Source organism: Dermacentor andersoni, chromosome 1 (genome assembly GCF_023375885.2).
Source record: "Dermacentor andersoni chromosome 1, qqDerAnde1_hic_scaffold, whole genome shotgun sequence".
Taxonomy (NCBI): domain Eukaryota; kingdom Metazoa; phylum Arthropoda; class Arachnida; order Ixodida; family Ixodidae; genus Dermacentor; species Dermacentor andersoni.
In genome coordinates this window covers 43,758,817-43,775,448 of record NC_092814.1, presented here as the reverse complement: position 1 = coordinate 43,775,448, position 16,632 = coordinate 43,758,817, and the positions used below count along the sequence as shown (strand labels likewise).

The 16,632-nt window shown below is 49.0% G+C and overlaps 1 pseudogene; it reads left to right on the top strand.

Annotated features, from left to right (window-relative positions):
- Positions 1-532: 532 nt before the first annotated feature.
- Positions 533-4,404, top strand: LOC126543188 (uncharacterized; annotated as a pseudogene).
- Positions 4,405-16,632: the final 12,228 nt, after the last annotated feature.

Genomic DNA, 16,632 nt, shown 5'->3' with positions numbered 1-16,632 from the left:
TGAATGCAGCGTTTGCAATATCTACGCCGGATTCTTGGCTGCAAGGTGGTGAGTGTGGGACTTTTTCTGCTGAGTTTTGTCAGGTTTTGTTGAAGGGTTAGAACAGAACGGGTAATTCGAGCTATTGTTGTCGCCTAGCTAGGTTGCAACAAGCTAGTTGTGTACAGTAGGGAGAACAGCACTCAAAACAGCCATGAACTTGAAGTCATTGCGTAAACCGGAGTTGGAGATGGTGAAGGAGTTGCACATGGATGTCACTGACGCACGCCGAAAACCATAGTTGATCGAGGCTATTCTTGCTCTAGAGGCTGAGGATGGTGAGCTTACGGAATGGCTGGAGATCATTAGAGAGAGGGAGACTGCAAAATGTCAGACAGAAGAGCGTGAACACCGGGAACGTAAAGAACAGAAAGAGCGTGAGGAAAGGAAACACACACTTGAATTGAAGCGACTCGAGCTTAAAATAGAACGCGCTCGAGCAGCAGGGCAGAGGGGCGAAGGAAACAGTGCAGGAGAGCGCGTATCAATAAAGATGACAGAGCTAATGCGGCCCTTTAAGCTCGGAGAGGACATTGTTCTTAGTGATCTTCGAGCAGATGTGCGAGAAGCAAGGGTTCTCCCACGAATCGTGGTCACAGCGTCTGCTCACACTGTTACCGGGTGAGGCAACGGACGTAATCGCTCGCTTAACCAGAGAGGAAGCGCAAAATTATGATAAGATAAAGTCCACTTTGCTGATGAAGTATAGGCTGTCAGCGGAAGCGTTCCGGCGGAAGTTTCGCGAAATGGAAAAAGGCTAAGAATAAACGCTGGCTAAGAATGGAGTCCTATACAGAATTTGCATATAAGCTTATGTCAAACATGGATGAATGGCTCAAGGAACAAAAAGCCTATGGTGATCACGCGAAGGTTGCTCAGTGCTTTGCACTTGAACAATTTTATAACCGCTTACCTGAGAAGGTGAGGTACTCTGTTCAGGATAGGCCAGAAGTTAGCACGGTAGCCAGAGCCGCTGAACTAGCCGAGGAATTTGTGACGCGTCGGGCTCGCGAAGTCAGCGATGGTCGAAAAGGCTATCCCAATCCCAATGTCAAGCTTGGCAGGCCGAAGCCCAGGCTGAAAAGAACAAAGGAGGAGCTTATGACTGAGGGTACATCAAAATGTAATACTTCCTGGTCGGAAGGGACCCCTGAAGTTAAGGCAGAGCAGCAAAAGAAATTGGAAGCAAGGAAACCCTTTCTTTGTTACAACAGCCACAAACCATGGCACATTGCTGCGCAATGTAACAAGGCAAAGGTAGTGTTTTTATCGGTCGGTTACAATTAGGAGAACATGAAGCTGTTCGACCGTACATGCGCGACCTTGAGGTAAACGGGAAACCATGTCGCGTACTGTGTGACTCCGCGGCTACTATGGATGTGGTTCACAACTCTTATGTGGAACCTGGGGTGTTCACGGGTGAATGCGCCTGGTAAGGTTGACAGCTGCTTAGAGAAAGCCTTAGGTGATGGCGTTATCAAGATATTTCGTTATGTTGATGATTACCTGATTTTCTGCAATAGGGAAGAATTCGATTCCGCTGCTACCTCAGTAAATGAGCAATTTAAACTTTATGGAGGAGGATTAAAGTTTACCAAGGAATTTCCTCAGCGACGTGTAATTCAGTTTCTTGACATTTCCTTGGCTTTCGAACAAAGTCACGTTTGTTGGCAGTACTCCCCAAGATCTTCGAAGCCATTGCTAAACTTTCAATTCAAGCATTCCAAAGTAGTAATAAACGGAATTGCCATGTCGTGCCTTAAGTCTTCTCTCACCAGATCCTGCATGCACAAAATGAGCGCCAGTTTTAATGCGCAGGTCCGGCGCCTATTAGAAGCAGGTTATCTTAGTGTAGCAGTGGCCACTGTGGCTGAGCGCCTAAAGAAGTCGGTTTCGAGGGGGACGGACGTGATTACAGAAAGCACTAATAGCAAAACAAGAGTAGTGGCTATTCCATATATTCATTCAGTGTCGCACAGGCTTAAAAAAGTTGCAAGTAGATATGATGTTAATGTTGCTTTCACTGCTCCCACTAAGCTAGGTAAGATATGCGCTGCCGTGCAGAGGAAAAAGGAGCAGGTAAATGGCAAAAAAAGAACAGATATTTGTCCAGTGAAGCACAATAAGAACAACAGTTTTACTGACTGTCGTATGGGTGTGGTTTATAATATTCCCCTTAGCTGTGGCCAGTTCTACGTAGGGCAAACGGGACGGTGTATCATTCAGAGGCTAATGGAACATACAAGTCGTTAGCCGGTGGATCGCCTTCTAATCTTTCCCTACATTGCCAAGATTGTAAGTGCACGCCAGAGTTAGATGAATGCGCGATATTGTACAGGCATAAGAATGAAGATGCGCGTCTTATGGTAGAGGCATGGTATATCTATAAGGGTGGAAGTGCATGCGTGAGTCAGCCTTCGATTACATTACATAAGGAAGAGATTAAGTGCCTTAACAGTTATCTCTCGCGTAGACCGGCACATGTACCCGACTGACACGTGGTGATACCATTCCTGAGCTTGCGCAGATGAGTCTTGTGTCTTCTTTATTTTTTCGCCTCAGTGCTCCCTTCAGTTGATAGTCGGCGTTCGTGTTGTCCACTTCTCTACTCTTGTGTCCTGTCTGCACGCCTCACCTCTTTTTTGCATTATGAATCCTTATCAACTAGCTCAGCTTTCTGTCGTTCTAAACGTTTTTATTCCAATCTCCTGACGTCAGTCTTGCGTAACCGCCGATGCAAGCATCGGGCGGTAGCCCGCAGGGTTGTCTAAACCGACCAATCAAACGCTCTCCTCGTTCATATATAGGAGGTCACGTTTTTTCACTTGAAAAACGAATAACATTGCCTACAGAGAGCGGCTTGTCTTGTCTAATTAACTGACAATAGGCGAGGAGCACGCCTAATGGAGAGGGATTCGATAGGGCCGAGCCACTGCACTGAAAATCGATAAGCGGATGAAGAGGGTGGTGCCGGCGTCTGCGATTGGTCTGCTTTCCCTTACTTGCGGTGGCTGGTCGAAAATCATGGCGACATGCAACGAAAGTTTAAGAATGACGCTAAAACGGATCCTCAGCAAAGAGAAGTTGGCAGAACGAGGTCGTAAACGTGCCGGAAGTGATCAAAAACGTTACACGTTCACGTAAAATGTTTTCTTATGCAGAAATAAACCATGCTCTCCGGCAGGTGCGAGTAGCCACTGCCTGAGCGATCGGCGGCAGCCATCTTTTATTCCTTTCAGAACGGGGCAGCCTGCGGCTATTCAGAAGAAAATTCAGTTTTATTCGGCTAATAATGCATCTTTAGCGCGTACATGTCACTTTGACGCGGTGAGTTTTTGCGGTTTTGTGACGTCGCGTGACAGGCAGAGGAAGTGGGTGCAGCCCGAAAACTTTTCACCAATAGCCGAGGGCTAATGACGAAAAGGCATCCAATCACAAATAACTATTTTTCGTTTGTTCGCTCAAATCATGCATAATCAGTGGGTACACGTCATATCAGATGGGGAGCTATCGCGGTTTTCGTGACGTCGCGTGACAGAGAGGTGAAGTGGGGGGTGGAGGGGGGGTTCAAAAAAGTTTTTGACCAATCGCGGAGGGCTGATTACAGAAATGGAATGGAAAAGTTTGGAATAGTTTTATGTTATAGCACCCCTGAGGGCAGTGTTGGCCCGCGTGCGTGAAGTAGGCTTAACCGTCAAGGCACAAAAATGTCAAATGGCGCAAGCGGAAGTGATCTATCTCGGCCACGTAATCGGACAGGGTCGTCGCTGTCCCTCTGCGCTAAAGGCACCTGCGATACGAGATTTGCCGCAGTCGCGCACAAAGACCGATATCCGATCTTTCTTAGAGGTCGCCGGGTACTATAAGCGGTACATCCCTAGGTATTCTGAACTCACTAACGCTCTAACTGATGCTCTCCGAAAAAACTGAGCCACAGAGTGTCCTCTAGGACGAAAACATGGAATCTTCTTTCAACGCCCTGAAGAGCATTGCGATTGGCCAGCGGGGGCAGTGACCTTCTAGCCTCTCCTGCCCCACTGCGACGAATGGCTTCGTGAAGCTCACAATGTGTCACCCTCGGACAGACCTGCGGCTCAGCAAGGCGAGACACGTCTGGCGGACCAAGTATTGTTTGTTGGTTCACTATTGCCTTCACGGACCAATGGGAGCAAGAAACCTAATGGAAAAGGGTGTTCTAAGGCGTTTCCTCATGGACTCCGGTAACCGCCACGGTCGTTTGACAAACGCCCCAGCTAACTGCGGGGTCATGGAAGCAAGACGCGCCAGCTTGAGTCAAGCATGGCAATCCCAGTCTACGAAGCTCCCCTTCTTTCTGTGTGTGCAGTGAACAAAGTTGCAGAGTAAGTGTGAGAACCCTCGCCCTCAACGCGAGTCCTTTGAAGACTTTGGACGCTCCGATTGGACGAAGGTTGGACGGCAGCTTTCTAGGCCTAGGGATTTAGGGAGGACTTTAGGCAGGCGTTTTCGGCTCCTCGGTCTGCTTCACTTCAGTCATGCTAGACTAATGAGATGCAACGTTCTTCACTTTTCCTGTAAATATTGTAAATAAACCCAGTACTCCTCGTTCTCGATGAGAACAGGTTCCTCACTTCAACAGCGTTCTTAGCGTGGATGAGTCGGACGCGGCATGGGCCAACTACCCCTTTTTGGGCGTGCTGCCCCTGAGTCTGCTTATCGCTATCGTGAATCGCCGCGAGGGAAGCACATCGGTGGCGTAAATCGCACAGTCAAGCCTGTGTAACCGCTCTGTTGTCTTTTAAGCGGCAGTACACCCTGCTAGATGCTATGTTCGTTCGTACGCGGAACATTTGGGAGCACTGCAATCACGGCGCGCGAGCGGGCATATTACGTGGTATTTCTTGTATATCGCTGGGTTCTGCAGCAAGTGGAAAAAGACTAATACCTAACAGATAGAAAATTACAAACTGTTTAATCGGACGTTTTGCAAAGCGTTCTACAACTTTCTAATTGAAATTTTTAGCCTGACTTCGTTGCTTCAGGAGTTGGTTAATTAATCATGGCTAATTGCGCCATTAAGCAGAATACAAAAAATAGTGTGACTTCGTACAATAGTGAGCAACATGCATTTGGCCGCGCTGTCTTATGGTGCATGGGCATATTTTTAAACTCTGGCTGAAGTTAGATGGGACACCCTGTATATCAGTCATGGAAGTGTGGCGGCAGGCCAAACGCATCGACTATCATCAGAAATTATGAAAACCTGAGACAAACCGGCAGCTTTGAAGGGTCCCTCACCAGGCCGCATGGTAAATTTTGGTTATACGCTGGAAATTGTTACGTGCCCTCTAGGGATCGTTCTGCCGCAAGAATTTTTCAAACTGGTTCGTTAATGGCCGAGATAGAAATAAGTGAACTCTGGTTACGACGAACTCGGTTAAGCCGAATTCTTGTATATAACGAACAACATTGGAACGTTTGTTTGGTTTTCCATATATTCAATGCAAAAAAAATCCGCTTAAGACCGCTTAAGCACGTCTGAGGTGGTTCGCCTCAGACGTGCTCTTCGGTTAAGACTAACATTCGGAGTGACCGCCATCGCTACCAATCCTGGATGCTAGGGTGCCTCGATGTGACGCGCCCGGGGGCGCGCACATCAAGACACCCTGCTGGAGGTCTGCAGCGCATATCGCCCGTGGATAGAGGCGAAAGCAAGAGGAAACAAAAAGCGACAGTGACGTTTGACTTCGTAAACGGGGGTGATGCGCAAGCGTATATATATGAGGGCTATAGCGCATACAAAGCTATCGGCCCTCAGTGCGCCTAGACTGTCCGCATCGCAGATCGTATTCAAGACAGGGCTCACACGGCCGCGCCATAGGCAGCAGCCGCCGGAGTAGAACGCCCCCTTGTAAACATTCGCTTACTAGCTAAATTAATAAGCATGGTGTCAGCGCGCACAGGCAAACATGAACACATCACACTCAATGACCGCAGACGCTCGCTGACAAAACGCTGGCTTGAAGAATCGCGGCAGCAGCAGCAGCGAGCGAAGTGACCTTTGCGCTGTCTATCGCTTCACGCAAACTGAGCTGCCAGAACACAGGGCACGCAAAACTACGAGCCATCGGCCCACCTATAGACTGTGCCGCCAAAGCAAGTAGCGTTCAAGATAAAGCCCGCGCGACGGAAGACGGCGCGCCTCCCTTCCCCTTTTTCTTTGCGCACACAAGATTGAGCCACCATCGTAGACTTGCCGTCGCACGTTTTCCCTCGCACACACAGTGTACGGCGCGCGAGGACGATGTTATAACGAGACGAACCCAGTACGTCCGTATCGCAAACGAAACCTGTAGCAACTGCCAGAGGTCAACCCAGCGCGTCTCCGCCTACCTTTCTCCTCCGCGACGCTGCACCTTTTTTACCAGTCGGAAAAAAATATGTACGAATTTAGTACGTCGCTGGAAACAGTCGCTGGATGCTGTACTGGAAACAGTATGCATTAGGTTTTCTTGGAGTAAGGCAACGGCTCTTGAAAATGTATTGGTGCATGATAGTTGGGACACCCTGTATAATTCACTCAATAACCGAAATGAGGTCAAGCCGGATTCACTCGAAATCGGGATCAACAGCAGCCATGCGCAGCAGAACTTATACTCGGACTCGCAGAAAAAGAAAAAAAAATAGAGAGGGAGAGAGGCTGTAGTTTCGCCGGAAAGGCGAAGCAATATTAGTGATAGCCAATTATGCGACAATTACACGAAGGAAGATTACACCACCGAGAGTGCTCAGGCTGTGAAATTGAACTGTCTCCTAAATTCTCACAGAAGGCCGTCGCTTCAGTGAACAATTCTTCGAGGTCACACGAAGTTTCTTCAAGTGCAAGAAATGTATATATATGTGGAGTTCGGAAAGTTGGTCGGGCCCCAGCCCGACCAACTTTCGAAGTGTACACCGACGGCTCGGTGTTGCAAGACGGCCGATCCTTCAGCAAGGCAGCCGTCATTCCAACGCCCCAGCGCCACGAAAACTAACGGACAGCAACCTCCTCATGGAGCTGACGCTCGGCAACGAGCGCGCCGACGAGCTTGCTGGAAGCGCCCACCAGCTGCCGCCCGCCAACGCTCCCTTGAAGAGCGAAGATATGCGTCTCCACCACCCGACACCACCACCTACAACAGCACGCCAACCTACGCATCGCCCGCGAAGAGACCACCGCGCGCAATATTTCCCCTTAGGGACGGGCGGGGCTGCGCGTCGGGTACGTGTGGACGCAAGCGCGCCCGCAGCGCCTCGGGCTCGCCGCTACGGACGTTTGCAACAATTCTGGTGAAGTGGAGGCCCTGAAACACTGGCTACTGCGGTGCAGTGCTTTCGCAGCAGCGCGGGAGCAACTCAAGCCGACAGCGCCGAGGCCCTGTCAACGCGGTCACCCTCGTGCGCGGGAGTCAGCTCACAAAACACTGTGCGATTTCCTCGAGCATGCAGTCACCGGTGGTGGGGCCGGGTGACAAACTCTCTCGAGGAAGTCACTCCACAAGTGAACTATGGACATTGTTTACCTAGTCGCTATATTGTATGTATGTACATAGTTATCCTTTACTCTATCCTCTTTCTCTGTCCTTTTACTCCCCTCCCTCCTCGACTGCTTACCACGTTTCAGGTGTCCGCAGACTGTGCTGGACAGTTACTGCAGTCGGTAGCAATTTTTCCTTCCCTTTCTTTATTGAAGCTAAGCTTTCTTTGCTTCTTCCTTCGACTTTCTCACTGCCGCTGCTCCCGCTGCTGCTGCTGCTGCTGCTGTGGGCTGCTGTGGCTGCTGCTGTCGCGCACACCGTGTCGGGGCGTGATTCAGAGCATTGTTGCGACGCATGTTTCTCGAAGTACTATTGGGTAGCGTGGCGTTGTCGACGGGCTGCAGGCATCCGGTAGACCATGGCGACCAGTCAAGGACGAGACGATTTATAGTGCGAAACTTGCACTGTTTATTCAATGGTTGGTGAAGGATAAGAAGAAGAGAATGAAAGAAGTTAAAAAGTACAATGCGGGGCCCCTTAAATAGGCCCACTAAAGTCGTAAGCGGGATCTTGCTCATGTCAACGTCACGTGACATGCAATGAATCCCCCTCGTTGCTTTTCGGCTGCTCCCACTCTCCTGGGCGATGTTCTCCCAAGCTTGCCTCCGCTGGTGGCAACCCGCGGGTCTGGTCGGGGATGGGCTGCTGATCCATTCTCCCAGGTGACGTTTTCACGCGCGTGCCTCCGCTGGCGGCAACCCGCGGGTCCTGTCTGATTCGCGGAAAGTGTTCTCCTTGGTCGCACACACCCAAAGGGGCCTGTCATCACTGCGGGGCGCCTGCCAGACCGGCAACCACTCGAGACAACCATAGCAAATTAGGAATCCATCCTCTGTTTCGGCTAGGCATGGTCTTTGAGCATCCTTTTTGCCCGGGGTGTTACACGCCAACAGTAACAGCATGTGTATAGATGACAGGCGCGAGTAAAAGAGCAAAGGCGACGGGAGAAACTTGTTTTCACCCCACCGCGTCGAATGTGCACAATGCCCTCTGGAGCTCCCTGGCCGTGGTCTCTTTAGCCTCTTGACAGCGGTAATTATCCGTGACTCCCCTCAGAAGCATTGCAGAAACTGCAGCGCTTCCCTTTCTACTAACGTGAGAGGCCAGAGGGGACGCAGATAGAAGTGTAGAGAGAAGAGGAGAAGAATGAGAGGGAGGAGAAAAGGCAGTTCCCATATAAGAGAGGGGGCAGGTGACGTGAGAAGGCAAGGAAACCCCACTACAATACGACAGCGGTTGCGGGGACACAGGATAAGCTTAAGTTCAAGGTACCGTACAGTCATCATCATCATCAGCCTAGTTACGCCCACTGCAGGGCAAAGGCCTCTCCCATACGTCTCCAACTACCCCGGTCATGTACTGATTGTGGCCATGTTATCCCTGCAAACGTCTTACTGTCATCCACCCACCTAACTTTCTGCCGCCCCCTACTACGCTTCCCTTCCCTTGGAATCCAGTCCGTAACCCTTAATGACCATCGGTTATCTTCCCTCCTCATTACATGTCGGGCCCATGTCCATTTCTTTTTCTTGATTTAAACTAAGCTGTCATTTACCCGTGTTTGTTCCCTCACCCAATCTGCTCTTTTCTTATCCCTTAACGTTACACCTATCATTCTTCTTTCCATAGCTCGTTGCGTCGTCCTCAATTTCAGCAGAACCCTTTTCGCAAGCCTCCAGGTTTCTGCCCCGTAGGTGAATACTGGTAAGACACAGCTGTTATACACTTTCCTCTTGAGGGATAGTGGCAACCTGCTGTTCATGATTTGAGAATGCCTGCCAAACGCACCCCAGCCCATTCTTATTCTTCTGGTTATTTCAGTCTCATGATCCGGATCCGTGGTCACTACCTGCCCTAAGTAGATGTATTCCCTTACCACTTCCAGTGCCTCGCTACCTATCGTAAACTGCTGTTCTCTTCCGAGACTGTTAAACATTACTTTAGTTTTCTGTAGATTAATTTTCAGACCCACCCTTCTGCTTTGCCTCTCCAGGTCAGTGAGCATGCATTGTAATTGGTCTCCTGAGTTACTAAGCAAGGCAATATCATCAGCGAATCGCAAGTTGCTAAGGTATTCTCCATCAACTTTTATCCCTAATTCTTCCCACTCCAGGTCTCTGAATACCTCCTGTAAACATGCTGTGAATAGCATTGGAGATATCGTATCTCCCTGTCTGACGCCTTTCTTTATTGGGATTTTGTTGCTTTCTTTGTGGAGGATTACGGTAGCTGTGGAACCACTATAGATATCTTCCAGTATCTTTACATATGGCTCATCTACACCCTGATTCCGTAGTGCCTTCATGACTGCTGAGGTTTCGACTGAATCAAATGCTTTTTCGTAATCAATGAAGGCTATATATAAGGGTTGGTTATATTCCGCACATTTCTCTATCACCTGATTGATAGTGTGAATATGGTCTATTGTTGAGTAGCCTTTACGGAATCCTGCCTGGTCCTTTGGTTGACAGAAGTCTAAGGTATTCCTGATTCTATTTGCGATTACCTTAGTAAATACTTTGTAGGCAACGGACAGTAAGCTGATCGGTCTATAATTTTTCAAGTCTTTGGCGTCCCCTTTCTTATGGATTAGGATTATGTTAGCGTTCTTCCAAGATTCCGGTACGTTCGAGGTCATGAGGCATTTTGTATATAGGGCGGCCAATCTTTCTAGGACAGTGTTCCCACCATCTTTCAACAAATCTGCTGTTATCTGATCCTCCCCAGCTGCCTTCCCCCTTTGCATAGCTCCCAAGGCGTTCTTTACCTCTTCCGGTGTTACTTGTGGGATTTCAAGTTCCTCTAGACTATTCTCTCTCACCTTATCGTCGTGGGTGTTACTGGTACTGTATAAATCTCTATAAAACTCTTCAGCCACTTGAACTATCTCATCCATATTAGTAACGATATTGCCGGCTTTGTCTCTTAACGCACACATCTGATTCTTGCCTATTCCTAGTTTCTTCTTCACTGCTTTTAGGCTTCCTCCGTTCCTGAGAGCCTATTCAATTCTATCCATATTATAGTTCCTTATGTCCGCTGTCTTACGCTTGTTGATTAACTTAGAAAGTTCTGCCAGCTCTATTCTAGCTGTAGGGTTAGAGGCTTTCATACATTGGCGTTTCTTGATCAGATCTTTCGTCTCCTGCGATAGCTTACTGGTTTCCTGTTTAACGGCGTTACCACCTACTTCTATTGCGCACTCCTTAATGATGCCCATAAGATTGTCGTTCATTGCTTCAACACTATGGTCCTCTTCCTGGGTTAAAGCCGAATACCTGTTCTGTAGCTTGATCCGAAATTCCTCTAGTTTCCCTCTTACCGCTAACTCATCGATTGGCTTCTTATGTACCAGTTTCTTCCGTTCCCTCCTCAAGTCAAGGCTAATTCGAGTTCTTACCATCCTATGGTCACTGCAGCGCACCTTGCCGAGCACGTCTACATCTTGTATGATGCCAGGGTTCGCGCAGAGTATGAAGTCGATTTCATTTCTAGTCTCACCATTCGGGCTCCTCCACGTCCACTTTCGGCTAACCCGCTTGCGGAAAAAGGTATTCATTATCCGCATGTTATTCTGTTCTGCAAACTCTACTAATAACTCTCCTCTGCTATTCCTAGAGCCTATGCCATATTCCCCCATTGACTTGTCTCCGGCCTGCTTCTTGCCTACCCTGGCATTGAAATCGCCCATCAGTATACTGTATTTTGTTTTGACTTTACCCATCGCCGATTCCACGTCTTCATAGAAGCTTTCGACTTCCTGGTCATCATGACTAGATGTAGGGGCGTAGACCTGTACAACCTTCATTTTGTACCTCTTATTAAGTTTCACAACAAGACATGCCACCCTCTCGTTAATGCTATAGAAGTCCTGTACGTTACCAGCTATGTTCTTATTAATCAGGAATCCGACTCCTAGTTCTCGTCTCTCTGCTAAGCCCCGGTAGCACAGGACGTGCCCGCTTTTTAGCACTGTATATGCTTCTTTTGGCCTCCTAACTTCACTGAGCCCTATTATATCCCATTTACTGCCCTCTAATTCATCCAATAGCACTGCTAGACTCGCCTCACCAGTTAACGTTCTAGTGTTAAACGTTGCCAGGTTCATATTCCAATGGCGGCCTGTCCGTACAGCCTGACCGCCTGACCGTACAGTACTTCGCTGCTATTTCTGAAAAATAAACGCCATGGAAGCAGAGCCGCATTAATTAAAGCGCACCACAGGGTCCAGGAGACACCGCGTCAGCTTTGCGGCTATGGCATTGCTAGAGGTCGTGGATTTGATCCCAATCGCGGCAGCCGCATTTCGACGGGGCGAAATAGAAAACGCACGTGCACATAGATTTTGGGACCCGTTAAAGGACATCACGATTTCAAAATTAAATCTGGAATCCGCCACTCTGGCGTGCCTCATAATCCGAGTGTGGATTTGACAGGTACCGCCCCATAATCCAATTCAAGTTTAATACTTCTGCTACAATGCGATGTGCCACGTGAGGCAATGACAACGCTCAACCCTCTCAGAGGTTATAAAATATGGCGCACAACAATAACTCAAGCAAACACCTCTCCCTCTGTGCTCTGTGTACTACGCAGATAAACAGCAGTGGTGCACGCAAGGTAGCGTTTAACATCAACTCACCACTCTCGTGTTAGACTAAACGTTGACGAAATTAAGCTTTAGCCGTCAACACCACCACTAATTATCGTCAACGAAAGCATGCAGCACGGAAAGCTTTGCTTACGTCGATTCCCACAGTGCGTGAGATCTGCATAATTTTATCTAGTTATTTAAAATAAACAACCAATTACTACTCTTCAGCGACCTACTGTTCACCAAAGCTTCGAGCCCTTGTATTGAGTGGTTTGAAGCTGTCGCAGCAATAGCTTCCCTCTCACGTCGGCTTCCAGGGGAATGAGGAAGCGGTCGTCCTCGCTAAGGTGCACAACAATGAATTCCTTCGTTAACACAGTGGGTGCTGCTTTCGACTGTATTCAAAAAAGGGTTATCTCAACGACTGACAAAAAACTTATCGCTCTATCAGCACAGTGACTCTCGGTATATTCTTTCAACAAGCAACGGCAGAAGTGAATATAAATCTGGCGAACAATTCGAAATAGGGTTGCGGTTATATAAAAAAAAAGGCTTGATAACATCACTAAACTTATCATGCCTTATTCGTTGCATTCTCTCACCGCGGCAGCAAATTACTCGCGCGCTTTATCAGATTGTATAATACGTCAATCAGAGGACTCAGGACATCTGGTGCGGTGAGACATCTACGTCAACATTTTGTCGACGAAGCACAAGGTACATAAGAAATGGCACATGCACAGTGACAAGAAGAAATCTTTGTCAGCAAAAAGAAAACGTTGGGGGTGTACTGATAAGTGCTGCGTAACATCGTGCCAGCATCATCGGTTTTCGACTATAACTGTCTTACACACTGAGGCTCTCACCAATTCTGGAGGCGAATTTCCAATATCATTCCGCTACTTGTTACATCGTAAGTCGGACACTGCGCTTGACGCAGGCGAGGCAGACACACGCTTACAAGCTGGAAGAATGGGCGTTTATTTGCAGTGCACGTCGGAATATAAAGACAGGTTAGGGAATGAGGGGAAGGGAAACGAAGTAAGAAAGCATAAGATAGGCAACCAGATTGGCACGTGTAGCTGTAGACTTCAGCTGAGAAATGATAAGAAGAACACTGCAGTTATAACATTTCTCCATCAATAATACTGAAGACGCTGCACAGGTCTGCGCTCTCGTGTTGAGCGTCGGAGTTCCGGGGCCACTGTAGGTCCACCGTTTCTCTCTCGTGCGTCCAGGGGTTGGGGTGATGACTGACGCTGTGGTGGTGACGTTTCACGAGTTCCGGCTTTTGCCTTTGGTTCGGAAGTTTCTTCCGGAGTTCTTGAGATGGACGAGCTCTCACTTTCCCTGTGGCCTTGGGTAGCCGTTGGGTCTTTCCTTGTGTGAACTTGATCAACGTGTCGCCGAACGAGGCCCTCAGGCGTTTCCACTGTCACCATCCTAGCTCCGTCTGCTGACTTTACCGTGCCAGTCTTGCCAGACTTATCACCTTTACCAAAGTTACGGACGTAAACATTTGTGTCTGGTGCAAGAGTCCAGTCATCCGATGTTCCCGATCTTCCTACAACCAAAGGAGGAAAACATGTGTCGAGGCGGGACCGGATTTGGTAGCCAGGAAGAAGTTCCGAAGGAGATTTGCCCGATACAAGGGGTGTTCTCCTGTAGTTGAAAAGTAGTCTGCAAAGGCAATCTTCTAATCTGCCCTGGTTCATCTTTTTCAGCCCATCTTTAACAGTTCGGACAGCTCTCTCTGCTAGGCCATTAGACTGTGGATGAAACGCAGCCGTGCGCAGGTGGGTTATGTTATTGTTCGCAAAATCAGTAAATTCTTGGCTAGTGAACTGCGTCCCATTATCTGAAACAATGGTGCGAGGGATGCCGAACCTGCTAAAGAAGCTGCGCAGGCAAGTAATAGTCGAAGATGTGGTCGCCTGTTTCATTGGTACGGCCTCAATCCATTTGCTGTGAGCATCTACGAGAACAAGGATCATGTTTCCTTTGATTGGCCCCGCGAAATCTAGATGCACTCTTGACCAGTTCTCCTGGCAGGTCGGCCAGTTAACTGGCGGAGCAGATGCCGGCATTGGTCGATTTTGGATGCAGCTTGTGCACCCCGCTGACAGTTGTTCTATGTCGTGGTCCATTCCTGGCCACCAAAAAGCTGACCGAGCGATTGATTTCATCACCGATGATCCTTGATGTGTCTCGTGCAACATGTGCAACATTCTATGTTGTGCGTTAACTGGAATGACAACTCTACGGCCCCAATACAGCAAACGGTGGGCCAAGGACAGTTCTAGTTTGCGGTCGTAAAAGGGGAGTAAGCTTCGTTCTAATGCTTTAGAGCTTGGAGGCCACCCATCTCTTGTGTACTGCACGACCTTTGAAAGTACTGCGTCACCTGCCGTCAGCGCCTGCAGTTCTTCTACCGAGACCGCCCCCTCCTGGACAGATGCGAGTGCCAGAACGTAGTCAGCCGGCTCCCCTTCCGTGGTTGGCTCCAAAGTTTCTTGTGGCAACCTACTAAGCGCGTCCGAGTTCAGGAGCTGCTTGCCTGGCGAATACTGTAACTTGTAGCGAAATCCTCCCAAATACAGCGCTGTATGCGAGCAGCAGCCAGAGGCGGAGTGGGCCGATCCGGTCTCAGCAGGCCCAGGAGCGGCTGGTGATCTGTGACCAGGATGAATTCTCGGCCTAGAAGATAATCACGAAACTTCATTACTCCAAATACGAGGGCCAGTGCTTCACGTTCAAGTTGCGAATAATTTTTTTCTGCTTTCGACAATGTCCTTGAACGAAATCCGATTGGCTTGTTGACGTTCCCTTTCGTGTGAAAAAGCACTGCGCCGATACCTTTTTGCGATGCGTCGCACTCTAGTTTCAGCGGTTGTGAAGGGTCGAAGTGAACCAACACACCTGCTTGCTGCAAACACCGTTTTGCTTTATCGAACGCCGTTTGTTGCTCTTGTTCCCAGAGCCAATGTCTGTTCTTTTCCAGCAGCCGATACAGTGGAGCGAGCAGAGACGATATGTTCGGCAAAAATTTTGCGTAGAAAGTGATCATGCCAAGAAAAGAACGGAGCTCTGCTACATTTTTCGGGCTAGGGGCTTCTGTGATAGCTTCGACATTCTTTTCTATTGGGTGCAACCCTTGCTGATCGATTCGATGGCCGAGATATGTAACGGACACTTGCCGAAACTTGCATTTGTCGAGGCGCAGTTTAACACCATTCTCGCGGAAACGCTGTAGAACGGCTTTGAGCACGTCGTCACTTCCTGCTCTTTCTGATACCAAGACATCGTCCAGATAAGCTTGCGCGCCTGATAAGCCTTGTAGAACTGTTTCCATTCTGCGTTGAAAAATGGCTGGCGCAGAGGCAATGCCAAAAGGTAATCTGTTGTAGCAGAAAAGACCTTTATGCGTGTTAATCACGCATAACTGGCGCGATTCCTCATCGAGAGGGACTTGGTTATATGCGTCACGCAAATCTAGTGTGCTGAAATGTTTTCCACCGCTTAAGGACGCGAACATGTCATTGATTACTGGCAATGGGTACTGCTCCAGCTCACATGCCGAATTTAAAGTGACTTTGAAGTCGCCACAAATCCTAACGGTGCCGTCCTTCTTAAGGACGGGTACAATGGGCGTAGCCCACTCGGAATGCGGCACTGGTGACAAGATGCCTAATGCCACGAGCCCATCAAGCTCTTCAGATACCTTGTCGCGTAGGGCGAAGGGAATAGATCGGGCCTTACAGAACTTGGGCGTGGCTCCCTCCTTCAGCTGTAGGTGTGCCGCGGGTCCTTTGATGAGGCCCAGATCCGAGCTGAAAACATCTGGAAACTCGGCAAACGCGTCAGCAGTGACCTGCGTGGTGGTAGACGGCTGTGTGGTCAGCGGCTTGGCTGAGAGGCTGAGGACGGGGGAGCCTGCGTCGCTCAGGAGGGAAATTAGGTCTCGACCACATAAGCTTGGACCGGGGCAATCTGGCACCACCAATGTGCATTCCACAGTTGTACTGTCGTACGACACCGGCAAGAGGAGCTCTCCAAAAACTGGCAATTTTCCGAGGTAGCATGATAACTTCATGCGTGAAGGCCGGAGCGAAGGCCAAATGTTTTTGTGCTGCTCAAATAGCTGTCGGGACACGACGCAGACCGGGGAACCCGTATCGATAAGCATTGACACGTCAACACCTCCCCATGTGAAGGTGCATCGCATTGGGGGTTTCACATTTACCTCCCGCGTCGATTTTAGCGTCCAAATGTGCATGCTATCCTCTATGTCTTCATCTGTCTCCCCTTCCTTAACAGCCAGTACTCTGCCACGAAATCCCCGGGCTCCTTCTCGAGCTCGAGATCTTGCGCTTTCTTCGTTCCGGCATTTTACTGCTAGGTGACCATGTCGAGCGCAGTGATAACAACGAGCATTACTCCAAC